We start from the raw sequence: 17645 nt of genomic DNA on the forward strand, positions 1-17645 counted from the left end.
ATAATATCTCTACTATTAATAAGGTTTGCTGTCATATATATACATACTGTATACGTATATGTATATGTGTGTGTGTGTGTATATATATATATACACACACACACACACACACACTTAAAACAACTCTTTAAAAATATATGGGTGAGAGACGTTCACAAATGAGATTCAGAAAGCTTGAGAAAACATTAAAAACTGCTTTTAAAACAAACATTTAAAAAGAAACACATTTTGAATTTCACAAACCACGGCTGGTCCTCCTTGGAGGGCCATCGAATTGATTGCATCTGAGTGCCCTCTCCAGCACTGCAGAGCCCACTCCGCTCCTTGGTATGCTGGGGAGCTGCGGTCAATGAAACAGGCTGTACGTTGGCTAGGGCGCACATGGCGCAAGTCTCGGAGCAAAGATGACTGAGCACGCTCTAGAGTGCATAATCGTGTCTATTGCGTGGCAGTGTGGGCAGCAAAGAAGGCTTATCTTAGGAAAAACAGTCGCAATCCCTTCCTCCTGTCCCTGCCTTCCCTCCTTTAGGGGAGAAGGGGGAGCATGCCCAGACAGGATGGGTCTAGGCAGCAGCGCCCACTTACATCTTTGTTCACATTCTGAAATGGGGAGCACACAGCACGTGCATGCCCCGACATGCTGGTCACTCCTTTTCCAGTCAGGAGGGCCACTGCTAAGACAGCTGAAGTTGTTCTAGAAGTGCCCTGTGTGTCCCCTTGTATTTCGAGCTCCTGCTGAGGATTCTTATTCCTCTCCTTGAGAGTAGGGATGGACAAAAGTCACTTACCTGTCCTCGAAGCTTGTTCGCTGTGGGGGGGAGGCGCTTCGCTGCTCCCCCCGCGAAGTTCAGGCTGGGGGGGGAGGCTTCCCGCCTCGCCCGGCCGAAATTCAGGCTGGGGGGGGAGGCTTCCCGCCTCACCCGGCCGAAATTCAGGCCGGGGAGGAGGCGCCTCGCCTCGCCCGGCCACGAACGAAAAAGTTTTTTTTAAAAAAAAAAACGCCCCCGTGATAGGCTACATGACGATTAACGTAGCCTATCATGGCTAGATCTGCAAAGTCAGCCGTGATAGGCTACGTTAATCGTCACGTAGCCTATCACGGGTGACTTTAAAAAAAAAAAAGCGAGGACGCTAATGGTGGCCCCCATAGGGAGCCGCCATTCGCGTTCCTTATTTGGTCGCTGTAGTCTACGTAAAGATTTACGTAGACTACGGCGAAAATAAGGGCAACGCAAATAGCGTTGCCCTTATTTTTGCTGTAATCTACGTAAATCTTTACGTAGACTACAGCGACCAAATAAGGAACGGGAATGGCGGCTCCCTATGGGGGCCGCCATTATCCGTACGCGCTTTTTTTTTTTTTTAAGTCACCCGTGATAGGCTACGTGACGATTTACGTAGCCTATCACGGCTGACTTTGCAAATCTAGCCGAGATAGGCTACGTTAATCGTCACGTAGCCTATCACGGGGGCGTTTTTGTTTTTTTTTCTTTGATTGGAATGGCGGCGGCGGCAGCCGGTCAAAAGACCGGCTGCCGCTCCCGTCCCGGGCGAACACCCGCCGAACCGCCGGCCGGACCCGCCGCCGGGAGGGACATTCGCCAAAGGTAAGTCCCGTCCCGGGGGGGTGCGGGGGGCGGAGAATTTCTCCCCGAAACTTGTTCGGGGGGCCGAACACATTGGCGCTCGGCCGCCCGAAGTTTCAGGGAGAAATTCTCCGCCAACCCTACTTGAGAGGAGGACAGTATGTGTATCCACGTGGGTGGAACTAAGTAAGAGAGATAAGGAAGCAGATAGGAAGAACAACTCAGTGGCACAGAGGAAAGATGCAGATTGAGGGCACAACTACCAGGAAGTGACTCAGCACAGAGGGAATGAGAGCCAAAGAGAGGGATAAGCAGACATGATCAATTTTAAAAAAATATTTGTCATCTATATACAGCTGAGTGACTCTTGTTGTTAGCAGCAGCTCATGAAAGTATGTGCAGGAAGGCCATGAACAGGCCACAATGAGTGATTTTAATAAGAGCAATTGAACCTTATAATTACCTTGTGTGACCAGACTTCGTATCTTTTACCCAAAGGAGATTTTGTATTCCATTTTGCAAGATGCAAAACAGAAATACAGAACAGAAACTCCATGCCCATTTAAACAGCAATGGGATAGTCCAAGTCTTTCTTTTTAAAAATTAGATTCAACTTCTCTCCATCAGCCACAAAGTGTATTACATTTGGCACCAGGGCATTCCTTTTGCTGGCGCCTCTGCTGAATAGAGATGTTATTTCGTCACGCTTATTTAAGCAGAAAGGGCATTATCATTCCTTCATACTGTAAGAGCAGCTCGCCCAAGGTGTAATAAGGTTTCAAGTGATGTGCCAGAAAGCTTTGGGAAAATAAGTAATGAGCGGTTGCCCTGCTAAATACTATCATGACAAATTTGCTAAGTGTTCAGTGAGATAAAACACAGCACTTTAAATGCCCAACAAATCAATATAAAGCACCTACTGGGCTATTTATTTTGTAAGGGAAGGGCAGCCCTTCAAGGGTTATTCTTCTGGTGCTGAGTCTGTGCCAGAGTCTTTTTAGAATCTAGACCATTTTTTTAAAACCCGCAAGTCTAATTCAACTACCATGTGGCCTTTGATAATGGAAAACTTTCTTTGGGACAATTCACAGGATACTCAACACTGTTTATGACACTAACAAAATGATAGTGTCTTGCAACATTAATGCACCCTCTGGAATTTGGTAGACACAAGTAAACGTGCATTGAGTGTGGGAGTCGCTAATCAAAGTGGGACAGAAAGCCCAAATATTATTAACATGCTGTGGTCATAGTTACCTGGTGATTAGGCATGTATCTTACAAAGTATTGCATAGTTAGAGAAACCTTAGATGCACCATGTTAAGGGCCTATTCAAGATGCTGGCTTTGAACTATAGTTTAACAGTGCAATCCCATATGTATCTACCCAGAAGAAAATCCCATTGAATTCAATGGGGGTTACTCCCAAGTAAGTGGGGAATAGCATTGCTGCCTTTTTAAATATCTCACAGATTACGGTCTCTCCTTTGGACCATCACAACATTTAAGAGGGCCTTTGTGCCATATATGCACAAAATTCAAACAGCAAGGGCACCTTAGAGAGGTGTTCTCTATGGCTGCCCCACAATTGTAAAACTCTCTTTGCTCTTAGCGTCCATAAAAACCCAGGCCGTATACCTTCTAGAAGAGCTGAAAAACTTTCCACTTTGGGCTGGCATTCAACAGAAAAGATTAAGCAAATGTGTGGTAACTTTAACATAATTTTGGGGGGGTGGATTTTATTTAAACTGTTTTAAGATGTGCATGTGTGCTTTATTTTAGGCGGTTACCTGCCACGAACCCTTTGGGAAAGAGTGAGAGAAAAACAATTATTCCCAAATACTGAAATGTTCAGAAGTTCATATACATACTGATTCTCACGTGCTTGGACATGTGTTAATTACCTTGTCAGATCTGGCACCAAAGTAAATAGCTGTCAATTTCCAGAGCCCAATACAAAGATTTGGAAGATATACATCAGTATGAGGCACAAACTGGGTGCAGTGCAGTGTAATTGACCAAGATGAATGTTGGAAACATAGAATGTTTCACATTCTATGAATATGAAATACACAGATTAAGTGTAGATTAAGGTCAATACCCTTAAATCTCATTGAAATCAATTGGACTGCAATCCATGACAAATTTTTCACATTGATTTCAATGGGGGCAAAGTGCAACAACCTCATAGGGTGCTTCTAGGCGAGGCTTTTATTGTGCAACCACACTACCTCATTCACAGAATTGTGTGTGTGGGGGGGTGTCCAGACAATATCACAGCCAATGCGTAGCCCTCCCATGCTTTCCCACCATTTCTCCCATCTTTTCTCTTACCAGAAAAAAATCCACGAAGGAAGAAAAGACAGAGGAGCCGCACAATGCTTTTTGCGCGTTAGTGACAGGAGCCCCTCCTGCTGGAAGCACCCATGGTCTTCCAAAGGCTACCAGTCACATTCAACTCTGGTCACATACCAGCCACGGTCATCTCACTTTTCAACACAGATGGAAGGTGCTTCCAGATGAATATTTTATTGTGCAATTGTACTGCCTCATTTGCGGGATTTTACAGGTGTCCAGATGACATCTTCTTCCATTTGTAGCCCTGCTGTGTTCTCCCAGAGAAAAATATGTTAAGGAAGAAAAACTTCTCAGCACTTCAAGAGAAAAGGCTCTCCGCACTAACAGTCAGAAGGCATTGGGATGTTCTTCTGTCCTTTTCTTCCTTAAAGGATTTTCTGCATATTTTTATTTTAAAAAAGACAGAAGCAGCGGGGCGGGGGACACGCAGGAGGGTTATGAGTGGAAGACAACATTTTCTGGACCTCCTATAAATTTATGTGAATGAAACAGGGGGATGGCAAGATGAAAACCCCATCTGGAAGCCCCCTGCATAGCTGTACAGTCCCTTTTGCTTGGTAGCCATAGGACCCCACTGTCTGAAACACCCCAGTGTGTTTAAATTAACACAGGCAGACTGGTTAAAACTGCCCAGGTGGCAAGGCTAAATTCAGCTTGCTGCTTTCCTGCAAACGTACCTTAGCAGCAAGAATCTTCTTAACCCTGGCTGGATCTATACTAGTGCTTTTTATCAGTATGGAAGTGCACCGATAACTGTGGGAGCGCATTACATACTCCATGCACTGCTTTTCTAGCGTCATTCCCGGCTATTTAGTTATTTATTGCATTTCTATTCCGGCATCTTTCCTCTTGCAAGGAACCCAAGGCAGCTTACGTTAGCCGCCTCCGCCTCCTCTCCATTTTATCCTCACAACAACCCTGTGAGGTGGGTTGGGCTGAGAATCTGTGACAGGCCCAAAGTCACCCAGCGAGCTTCCATGGCCGAGTGGGGACTAGAACCCGGATCGCCAGGATCCCAGTCCAACACTCTCACCGCTCTCTTTTTGATTCCGTATGATCCAACGTACGGCAACAGAGGCCGTCGTGTAGATCTGGCCTCTGTAAAAGGGCAAACCGCACAGTTAAGAAAACCTGGAAGACACCCCCCCCCCCCAACTCGCGAGAAGGCACCGCGGCGCCTCCGCGGCCGTCTCCGAAGGGTCGTTGCGACTTTCACGCGGGGCGAAGCGCGAACTCCTCTTGCGCCACCTAGCGGCTGATACACGAGATGATCCCGTCGCCTTTCTCTCGGAACGTGGTTCCGTGGATGTTTTGGGGTTTTGTCTTCTGAGTGTCCAAGCAGGAGACGGATCGTGCCGTGAAAAGAGCCGCTCTCGTGCCAACTGCGCGAAGCCAGTTCGACAGCTGCATAGACGTATCAAAAGAGAGGAGGAGGCGGCGGCGGCGGCGGCGGCGCGCGGGGGGGGGGGAGATTTTGCAAGGTTTCGCTTTTACGACTCGTGGCGGGGGGGCGTAGGGAAAGGCGAGCGCGGGGAGAAATGGCGAGCGCGGGGAGAAATGGTGAGCGCGCGGTGTGTTTGCTGCTGTTTATCTGTCACGGCCGCTGGGCTTGCAGCTAGATGATTGCCTCTCGGCCATTGCTCAGCGCTAGATAAGCGCCGAAGTAAGGCGGTTGGTTTTATCGGCCTTAGCACAAGATCCGCCAAGCAGAAGGTTAAAGGGGAGGCCGAGGCCCACGGGCGGGCAAGAGGGCCCGTGGTAAACAGACACAAATCGCCGGCCGCCGCTTAGTCCCCGCTTCGCATCGTCGCTGCGGCGCCCCTGGGACGACGAAAGGGAGCCGAAGGGCCGCGGCTCGGCTCGCGCAGATCGGCGGAGCCAACCTGCAAGAAGCGCGCGCGCGGTTGCCCCCGGGCTGCGCCCCTCCGAGCAACGGAGGGCGAGCGGCCTCGCTTCAATACCTGCGTGCGCAGCAGATCTCCCCCGCACGTGCGAACAGCAGCATGTCGGGGAAACGTCACCTTGCCCTCCCTCTGGCAGGCTTGCCTGGGGTGGCCAGGGGGTTGATTAGAGAGGAGACCAGCAGCCAGACGGCGTCATTTCCCGAAGTGGCGCGGTCCAGGGAAGGCCCGTTGCTTTTGCCCTTGCAGGCTGGGTTCTGTGCAGTCTGGCAGCAGCAGAAACACGGGAGGCGGCGTTAAAGCGAGTCAGGCAAAGACGGGCCCGTCTAGCTCGGTGTTGTTTCTCCACTGACTGACGGACTGAGGGTTCAGACAGGAGCTTTGTCCATCCCTGCTTGGGACGGAACCAGGAATCTCTCGCGTGCAAAGCGTGCGCACTGCCCCTGAGCTGCAGTCCTGCCTCTACAAGCCTGAGAACACGGGAATCTGCCTGAGCTAGGGATGTCAGAGAATTCCGCCACGGATCTCGGTGAGGCCGAATGCACTGCCCCCCCAAATCCATGGCGGAATGAAGCCCCTGCCCCCCCACCACACGAAAGGTGTGCGAAACGGAGCAGTTACCTGCTGCCGTCCGTGCTGACTTACGAATGGCGGCCGCCTTGCAGCCGCCATTCGCTTCATCATAGCCATGATAGGCTATGTAAATACGTAGCCTATCACGGCTAACGCAGGGACGCCTTTTGCGTCCCTGCGGAGGCCATGATAGGCTACGTAAGTATTTACGTAGCCTATCACGGCAAGCCAAAAAAAAACCCCAGCGTACACAAATGGCGGCTACAGCGGCCGCCATTTGCGTTCCCTATTTTTAGCCGTTTTAGCTTACGTAAATATTTACATAGGCTATTATGGCCAAAAAAAGGGGGAACACAAATAGCGTCGTGGGCACCATTTGCATTACTTTTTTTTTCTCCATAATAACCTACGTAAATATTTACGTAGGCTAAAACGGGGGGGGGGGGGGGAGAGGAACACAAATGGCTCCCACTACGCTATTTGCGTTCCCCTTTTTTTCGCCATAATAGCCTACGTAAATATTTACGTAGGCTAAAACGGCTAAAAATAGGGAATGCGAATGGCGGCCACCGTAGCCGCCGCCATTTGCGTACGCTGTTTTTTGTTTTTTGTTTGGCTTACTGTGATAGGCTACGTAAGTATTTACGTAGCCTATCACAGTAAGCCAAACAAAAAACAAAAAACAGCGTACGCAAATGGCGGCGTGAAGCTGCCATGAAGCTATCATGGCAGCTTCACAGGATGCAAATGGCGGCCGCAGCAGCCCGTCCGCGGCCGGAACTCGGCGAAGCCACCGTGGAGTGAAACCGGCCCAGGGAGGATTCCGGGGGGAGGGACAGAGCGCCTCCCCCCACCGCGAATCCAAGCTGCGAAAAGGTGACTTTCGTACATCCCTAGCCTGAACCTTCTTCATTTCTGTTCAGTGATCTCAGCCCTCCATCGGTGCCTGGACCTGGAATTTTCCTTCTCTGTGGATTCGAGGACCAAGCAATTAGCATGTTCAGCGGCACGACCACTAAAAAGAAACAAAACAACATCGACCAGCAGGATTCCTTGGGCTTTAACAGCTGTGTGAACATGCAGAAATTCAGCATGTGAAGCATTTCCCATTAGCATGCCAGGAAAAGCTTCACCTGTTAACTTCTGCAGCTGTTAGAGGCGCAGGAGCCATGCCAGAAACTGTTAGGTCGTCACTGGCCGTAGAGGCCTGCATACCCAGTGATCCACCCAGCTGAACACAGCCAAGTATTGCAGCTTGCTCAGTGCTTCTGACCCAGAAGGGCTCCCTCTGCAAATGTGGGAGAGGGCAAGTTGTGATTGTTTATTTATGAATCATCCCTCTGCATTATAAGTGCTCAAGGTCAAATAAAATAATAATACTATCTTATTATTCTATTTATATAGGACTATTTACACTGGCTCAGAATGGTAGCAATAAAGCCTCTGAAACTAATCAGCTGAACTGTTGGGATGTTTGTTATTCATATATTTATTTATTTGCCACCTTTATATCCCACCTTTCCCCCAAAGAGCCCAAGGCAGCATACATGACCCTTCTCCTCTCCATTTTATCCTCGTAACAACCTTGTGAGGTAGGCGACTGGCCCAAAGTCACTCAGTGACCTTCATGGCCAAGTGGGGACTAGAACCCGGATCTTCCGAGTCCCAGTCCAACTCTCCAACCACACTGGCTCTCCCATTTATTTGATTTATATCCCACCATTTCACTCCAAAAATGGTACTCAAGGTGGCTGACGTTCAGCGACGTTCCAGCTGCTCAAGTAACAAAAGCTGTCAGAATATTTGCAGCCCAGCTTCTCTGGAGGAAAGGAAGGTTGTTTGTTTGACTGAGATTAAAGTTTGCGGCTGGTCTGAAAGCTGGAGCTAGTGCAGAACGCAGCAGCTCGGCTGTTGTCAGGAGCTTCTTCTTTTCAGCATGCAACTCCTTTGCTGAGGGAACAGCACTGGCTGCCTATTCGCTACTGGGCCATGTTTAAGGTGTTAGTACTAGTGTACAAAGCCCTAGACAACTTGGAACCAGGATACCTGAGAGAGCACTCTCCCTTACCAACCTGTCCAGTCGCTGAGGTCATCGGAGGGCATGTTCCTGGTGGTTCCACATGGGCCTATGGCCCGATTGGAGTCCACCAGGAGAAGAGCCCTCAGTGTGGCGCCCCCCTTTCTTTGGAATTCCCTGACCCTGGAGGTCAGGCAGGCACCGACACTGTGCTGTTTCCAGCACATCCTGAAAACAGCACTGTTCCAGGAGACATTCCTTAATTGACCAGGCACGGTTTCTACTGGTATTGTTTTTTAAAATAGCATAATTTTAAACTGGCGTTTTAATCTTTTTATCCTTTTACTGTTTTATCTCTTGTGTTCACCACTCTGAAATCTGTTCTAGATATGGAGCGGTATACAAATACTGCAAACAAATCAAGTTTCAAAAGGTGCATAGAGGGGAGCTTTTGGTAGTTGCAGCTTCTACTGTCGAAAGAGCAGTAGGACTTGATAAGCTTAAGGGAAACGATGAGAGCCAAGAAGTGAGCCAGACAAGTCCTGGTTAAAATGGAAAATTAATCATAATGATTGTGAATGAAATAGCATCTTTTTCCTTGCACCGCCCAAGCCTTGCCCCTCGTTTAGCTCATCAGCCAACCTAACTGCTGACAGATTTAGGCAGCAATCCTAAAGATACCTAGTATGGAGTAAGTTTCATTGAACTCAGCGGGATTTGCTTCCAGGTAAACATGCTTAGGATCACCCAGTATCATACCAGTAGTACTGCTGCAACCCATCTTAGGTCATGGTGTGAGTTTCCAAGACCACATTTCAAATCAGGGAGACCTATCCGTGGATAGATACCTTGTAGGGTTGCCTTGAGTGGATATGTTACATTTGCTATATAGAAAGCAGTTGGTTTTGTTTTGGTCATTATGCAGGTAAGTTTTGTATTGAAACACTCCTTAATTTACTGACGTACATGCTCCTTTGAATTATCTACCTGCTTCCTGGAGTTAAGGCATGGTCAGTGCAAATCGATTCTCCACCCCCTTCTGACAGCTAAAAGACTGATAGGACAACACTGGAAGGATAAATGCTCACCTCCTATAATGCAATAGATTGAGGATCCTACAGTGCTTTCAACATTGAATGGGTGGTGCATAGATGCCACCTGCAAATGGATACTTATTTGGATATTTGGTCTGCTATTGTTTAAGTTTACATATAGTTCTTAGAAAGCTGTATTTATATGTATGCATTGACATAGAGTCAAATCTATATACTCACATTTTTTCATTGTGTTCTTTTTTTCTTTTGTTGAAATTTTACAATAAAAAAATAAGTAAAAAAGTAAGACCCATCTATGGATACCCTGTTGAGTCACCTTGAGTGGATTTGTTATATTTGCTGTATATAAAGTGGTTTGATCTGTTTTCAGCTTTAAGAATAGGGTTGTAATTTTATTGGTATGCACATTTACTTGGAAATAAGTCCCATTCAACTAAATAGGATTGATTTCTCAGAAAACATACATAGGATTGGGGCTTTACATTTACAGGTCTGAGTTCCAGCCTTTTTCAGGTTTAGGCTGTAATGCTAAATGTACTTCCTAAGAATTCCCATAGCATTCAGTGCGGCTTACTTTTGAGTAAACCTGGGTTGCAGAAAGGCCTGCATTTGCTGCTTGCTTACTTACATTCCTTAGGCCTATCATTTTTAATTAAAAAAAATAAAAAATAGCATGATAGGTTATAAAAGTTCTGTTTACCTATTGTCTAAAAGGTAAAGTATCAGTAAAGGATTTTAAAAGGAAAAGTTTGCTTTATTCCTTTACACTTGAGTCATTTGTGATATGTATCCAAAGACACTCAGTTTATTGACTTAGTTCATTAAGTACTCAGACAGAAATAATAATAAACTCAAACTCCAGCAAGGAGCTAGACGAAGCACGTTTAGTGCATGTTTCATGTGAGATCAGGAGAACAATAGTCACAAGCCGAGTGATTTACCACTTCTCCAAAAGGTACCACTTCACTATGTTAGCATAGATCTTTTGACAGAGAGATTAAACAGTTAGATAACTAAAATAAGAAAGACGGTTTCTGTAAAGCTAAAGACACAGAAAACCACAGATTGTCACTGTCCCTGCAAACAGAGAAACGCTGCCATGACAGTTATTCATTACTCCCAAGTGGTTCGGATGGAATACACCATGCACAGGAAGGTCACTCTGCTCCATACATAAAAGAAAGAAAAAACTTCTTAGAGGGGGTTAGTGGGGAGAGAGAAAGAAGGGAGACACCAAGACACCAGGGTTCAAACAAAGTTTTATGAGGACAGTTAAAGTGCACACAGCTTGTAAAACCCTAAAAATGACAACAAGCTGTAGCCTGATACAGGGTCATCTCCTAAAAGTATACTATAAGGATACATTGTAGATTTTATGAGATAGTTAACATTGCCAACAGGTGATTGGATAGCTGTTCATGGGACCATCAGAGGAGTACCCTTACTCTACAAAATGAAAGAAAAAGAAAAGACCAGCATGGAGAAAACTACAGTGTGAATATCCTATATTTAGACCTTCCAGCAAAAGTCATCCCTATAGAATGTACTAAGAGTAAGGCCCACCATTTCAAATTATAATTGGGGCGGGGAGAGAGAGAGACTAGAAAGGTCTTTTAAGGTCTTCCATTGAACAGTTCTTTCTGTCAGCATAGACAAATTGAGAGGATTTGCAAAATGGTCCAATGTTGAATTAAAGTAGGGGCGAGTTTTGTTCTGGCTACGCTATTGTGATCTGCTAGACCTGCTGATGCGATTAGCGCTGTTGACGCGCTTGCACCCATCCCATCTGAGAAACCAGTTACATTTCTAACATCCAATTATTGCACGTTTGTGATCCACATGGGTGGCTGGGGAATGCTGGGAGTTTTGGACTTTTTTTCTGTCTAAACATGCATAGGATTGCGCTCTTCACAGGTTTTTATTTATGAACAAGGGTATTAAAAGTAGATGTGTGTAAACATGATCTGTAATTAGTGCAATTCTTTATTCCACAGTAGAATAGGCAGGCTGGGGAAGCCTCCACATTAATATTTCTTTGCTAGATTTAGTAGTTTTGCACATCTGTTCTAAGCCCTGTCCAAAGGGAGGGTCAAAAGTGCTGGCTCTGGTGTTTACAAAAGTTGCTGCTTGTGGCATTTTCATTCCTGGTCTAATTGGAGGTTTTTGATAATTAAGCCTGAAACCCAGAGGAGCAGTATCCTAGCCAGCTAGATTTCTACTATGCTATAAAAATCTACTGAAACCTAAGGGATTATCCATCAGCGAACACCACACGGCTGTTTGTAACCTTTGTAGTATTAGGGCCTGCACTTCAGATAAGCTCGCAGGACTTTTGAGGGTCTCTTTACTATATAGCATTCTAGACAGTATGGCATGCAATACAGGTGTTTTTCACCTTCCTACAGCAGCCTATTTTACCTTCTAGAATGCTGTTCTGAAGGGTCCCCTAACCTCTGGAAGTGGCCTTTCAAGAAGGCTGAACAGACCTGGAGGTGGCCTTTTGAGAAGGCTGAACAGACCAGATTTCTGTACTATCAGCTTCAGTTGCCCGTCACTTTTATTACTAGAAGACACATACATTTCACCCTGCAAGGCAAAACATCTGCTAGTTTTGGATATACAATGAAAGGAAATCTGTACACTACTTTTTCATTAAGCTAGGGACAAGGAAGAAAATGCTAACACGTCTGTACCATCAGCATAGCATCACCATTGTAGAGCCCAAGTCTTTCCTTGCCCTCAACCCAACCAATTATTTGGGAATGGATAAGTTTTAATCTGTGACTAAAATTTTTGTTTACTCATCTGCTGATTGAAATCCACTACAGCTCACAATTCTAAGACGTACAGAACATTTCACATGCCAGTGTTCCCTTCAGTGCTGTGGCCAGAATCCAGACATCTGTCATGCTGCCACCTCAATATTACAGTACAGCAAGACCTGGAACTGCCGAGGAGACACATGAATGCTTGCTGATAAATAGAATGCCAAACATGGATTTTGCTTGGCTTGGGGCCTGTTTAGCATGTATGCTCTTACATGCAACAGATCCAGTGGCCAGAGTGTTAGGCCTTGCTTTGGGGATCCGAGGCCTAGCTTCAAATGCTTGGTTAGCCTTCAAGTTTACCTACTGGCCTGGAGCAAGTCACTACCTTTCACCCTAGCCTATATCACAGGACTGGAGGGAAATTAAAATGCCACTCTCCTTTTGAGGAGGGCATCAACCTGGCTGGGGAATGCTGGAAGTTTTAGGACCTGGTTCACACGATCAAAATAATCCACGGTGGCTTATTGAAATTGCAGTGCATGCCACACACCTAGTTACCCAACAACAGCCCATGGGTTATTGGAGAATTGTTTCCCCCTCCAACGAGCCATGCTGCCCATGTTCGGATGGCACAACAAGCCACACCCAGGCAGTGATTATGGAAATTACATCTGGCACACACACCATGATTTAACTAAGCCATCGTGGCTTATTTTGATTGTGTGCCTAGGTTGGACACCAATTTAGTCATGCATAAAGCAGACCTACTGAAATCAGTGGGATTTAACTTAGTCATGACTAACTGGTCCCATTGATTTCAGTGGCCCTACTCTTAAGCCTGACCACATTTGCATCCAACCCATTGAATCAAGGCATTTTTACACATGTAAACCAGTGGCTGTGCAGCCTTGGAGTGAAGATGTGGACTCAATGAAATTAAAGCTCAAGGGAGAGTTTTCTCAAACACAAATATTTATTGTGTGTGTTTAAAAACACCTTTGGGATTAAGATCAGTAGGGACAGTCATAAATAGTCTGTGTTTTTTTACCTACTAATCAATTTTATTTATTTATTTATTAAATTTATTAATAGCCTATCTGGCTGGTCACCCAGCCACTCTGGGCGATGTACAACATATAATAAAACAGTTTAAAACAATAAAATTCTACAAAAACATTTTCTAAAATACCCTAACCCACCCCAAATGCCTTCCTGAACAACCACATTTTTAATGCACGGCAGAAGCTCATTAAAGAGGGGGCATGACGGAGTTCCTTAGGGAGGGAGTTCCACAGAGTGGGGGCCACCACAGAAAAGGCCCTCTCCCTCATCCCAACCAGTCTAGCTGTCCTGGTTGATGGGACAGAGAGAAGGCCATCTGAGGCTGATCTGGTTAAGCAGCCTGTCTGATGTTGCTGGAGGCGCTCCTTAAGATAGGCTGGGCCAGAACCATATAGGGTTTTAAAGGTCAAGACCAACACCTTGAATTTGGCCCGGAAAACAATTGGTAACCAGTGCAACTCCTTCAGCAGTGGAGTGATGTGATCTTGCCGGCGGCTGCCTTTAATCAGGCGAGCCACCACGTTCTGTACCAGCTGCAGCTTCCGAACCATCTTCAAGGGTAACCCCACAGTAGTCTAAATGAGAGGAGACCAGGGCATGTACTACCGATGGGAGCAGATGGTCGGGAAGGAAGGGGCGTAGCCACCGTATCAGATGGAGTTGATACAGCGCTGTCTGGCTCACAGCTGACACCTGAGCCTCCATGGACAGCTGGGAGTCCAAAATGACCCCCAGGCTGCAGACCTGGTCTTTCAAGGGTAGCCGTACCCCATTCAACACCAGGTCAACATCCCCCAGCCTCCTCATCTCCCACCAAAAGTACCTCGGTCTTGTCAGGGTTCAGCTTTGGCTTATTCCTCAATCAAGGCTTGACTTCCATCACTGTTCTCAGTTACAACACATGGGCCTGTGTTATGGGCCCTGTATTATTGTTTTTATAGTAGCCAGCTATTTTCTGGATGCTGAATTATGTTAATCTTTCCTAGGAATGCCCTGAATGCCTGCTTCTTATTCTATCATGCACATTTTAATGCAGTTTCCAAGAAATATATCCTCAAAATGGAGTTGTGGGTGTTAGGCTTCACTTAAAGGTTTGTGAACAATAAATATGCTGATGTGTTTGTTCCAAATGTTGTTATACACATTACAATTTATTAAAAACCACACACATACAGATAATCAATATTCAGTTGAAAGCCGTGCCTAAAATTCTGATACTCTAGAAAAGAGTGTGTGTGCGTGTGCGTGTGCGCATGAGTGAAAATAAATGGGCTGCGATGTCATACAGGAAACAGGTTCTGAATCTTGAGGCTTTTCTTTATTTAATCATTTGTATAGTTTCTTGATACGTGCATAAAATCAATATAGTGTCAAGGAAAAATCTGTCTGGAATGGAAAGAAGCACCATTTTGACTTTAGAAAGAGTGTAGCCAGGAAGTTCAAAATTATTAATGCTTCTCAGTCACATAGATCCTGCAGTTGCAATGAAGAAAGTGGGATCCAGAGAAAAAGAGAACAGGTTCAAAGTATAGAGGAAGAATTATTTGATGTTATATTATCTGTAAATTTATATTACACATACACACTTCTAGTTACCTAACTTCATACTGAACATATTAAAACCTATGATGCTTAAAAAGAAAAGAAATACCTATTAAATCAGGGGTGGGCAATCTGCAGCTCTCAACCTAACTTCAAAAGCCCTCTGAAAGTAATCAGTTCAGGCCTTTAGCAAGACCTATCTGAGAGGGGGGAGGGGGGGAGAGAGAGAGGGGGAGGAAAGGGACTACTGGCAGAGAGAAAAAGTGTGAATGAGAAAGAGGGTGGCAGAGAGAGAGAGAAAGAGAGAGAGAGAGAGAGAGAGAGAGAGAGAGAGAGAGAGAGAGAGAGAGAGACAGCATGAGTAAAAGGAAAGGGGGTGGCAGACAGAAAAAATGAGAGCACAAGCATGAATGAGAATGGAAAGAGGGTGTCAGGAAGAAAAAGAGCAAGTGTGCGTGAGGAGGGGGTGGGGAAGGAAGGAAAGAAGGAAGAGGGGTGGGAGAGAGAGCACAAGCATAAGTGAGAAAGGAAAGGGGGTGAGAGAAAAAGGAAAGGAGAGCGCACAAGAGAGAAAAGGGGGTAGCAGAGAGAGGGGGGGGTGAGAAAGCTCACCGCTAGCACATGGCTTCCGACAGATTACCCATGAGGGAATGCAACTCACCCTACCTTAAGAAAAAAAAAGTTTCCTCACCCTACCCTAAATAATCATTTATACAGTTAGATATACATTGCATATGACCAAGAATAGGTGTTAACTGTCAAGGAAACATTGTAATGCAAGCCCCCTTCATGCAAAACATCGCAGGCAAGAATAAACAATAAACTTAATTTCACCTCTGTCACAAACTCACTTGCATCTCCACTATCATTTGGCTTCCATTTCTCAGATGGGGATAATACTGGCCAACTTTATAGGGTTCTTGTAAAGATTTCAGCAAGGTGACATTCAAAATATTTTGCATACACTTGAAAACATGCTACATAATTATTTTGGCAACATAAAACATACCCTTTCATATGAGAAGCACATTATGCTGCTTTCATTTCTTACTTTTATTTGAATAAGGAAAATAGCACTCATCCATTCATTTTGTACTTTGGTATGTTTATCTAAGCTGCCAGAAAAACTATGATCAGTAACCAGCATTATCAAAGAGATGTCAACAAGTTCTGCATCAAGACTGCTATAACTGTTTTGTGTATGACAAGGGCCACATTTGAAATAGATTGTGGACCGCTGGTATAGCTCATCTTTGTGTATAAGAGATCTCCTGGCCAACATGATTTTCTCAGGCCAGCAATACTATTTGTATCTGGGACTTCCTCTGAAGGGTGTGGCCCCTGCCCATGCAGCTGCCCCTCAGAGCTCAGCCCACTGCCCTGAGCAATGTCCACTGCCCCACCCACCCACCCACCCACCCACCCAAATTAGGTTCCCTTGTACTCGCATGACTGAAGTCCTGCGGAGAGCACCTCTGTAATGTTAGACTCCAGCCTAGTGCCTTCCAGATATTTTAGACCAGACATCCCATCAGCTCCAGCCAACATGTCTAATTATCCAGGATGATGGGAGTTGTATTCCATAACATCTGGAGGGCACCAGGATGGAAAAGGGACCAAGGTGTTGGAGCATTTTACAAGCTCACCTACATACAGCAGTTGATGTTTTGTGGTTCATACAAATTGAAGTAGCAGATTTCATGCATGGCATCTCTGCCTTTAAGTAGAAAATCCAAATATCACTCTTTGAGATTCCAATTAAAAGTATGTGAAGAATCCTACAGTCACGTTCATTTATATAGCTTAGTGCTCAGATGTGAAGACAACTTGAAAGGGCACCATCTAAAACAACTTGTGTTTATAAAAATTGGCAGAAATTCTTGCCTGGCCCCTTTCATTTTGATGGGGTTACAGTGTGTGTTATTATCAGAAGTTGAAAGGTCTTGAAGCTTTCGTTTTGAACCCACAGGTGTTCTTTGTAGGAGCTATTCCTTAATAAAGAGAATTATTTGTGTTTTTTTTAAATTAGCTCATATTGTGAGTTACCACATCTGTGCTATGTGGTAATGAAACCCAGGGGGAGGTCACAGCAGGAGGGGGTGGGGGAAATACAGCATGAAGTAAACATCTGGATATCGCTTTGAGATTCACTTGCAGCTTCTTATATTTTATTAAGAAGTCAAGAAAGCTATGCTATGCTCAATTGTAGCACCCAGAAAAAAAAGATACAGACAGACCTAGCTTTGAACAAATATGCCCTCCCTTCAATGAATTTGGGGATATTCAGAACCTATGTTAGAAGTTTTCTTTGGTAACAAATGTGCCAGCCTGATAAAATTTGCATGTTTTCTTTTACAGGATGCTAATGTAGTCCATACTGAGGTACTATCATGTTCCTTGACAGTAATTATTTGAGTGGTTCCATATTTGAATTCAGACAAAAGGTGCTCCTGGAGGAAGTGCTTGTACCAGTTTTATAAGCCATGCAATTGCCCAGTTTTAAAGCATGAAAGATATATAGGCTTAAATGAAAGGACTACACCTGTGAGGGTAGCACAGACTAATTTTTAGGATGGACTGTACATCTTAGGAATATGATAGACCACCCTCCTTTCATCTCCCTCCTCCCAGCTAGCAGTAGATTTAACCTTCAGGAGTCTCCTTGGCTGAACATACAGGTCATCCTAAAAAGAACTGAAACTCCATACGACAGTTGCCTCGGCAAGTAATGCTGATGACTAAATATTTAGGAACTATCCCATTAAGAGATCAAAGCAAGCACTT

The sequence above is a fragment of the Heloderma suspectum genome, chromosome 4 (genome assembly GCF_057233095.1).
Source record: "Heloderma suspectum isolate Gila_16-S chromosome 4, 16-S_ref, whole genome shotgun sequence".
Lineage (NCBI taxonomy): Eukaryota > Metazoa > Chordata > Lepidosauria > Squamata > Helodermatidae > Heloderma > Heloderma suspectum.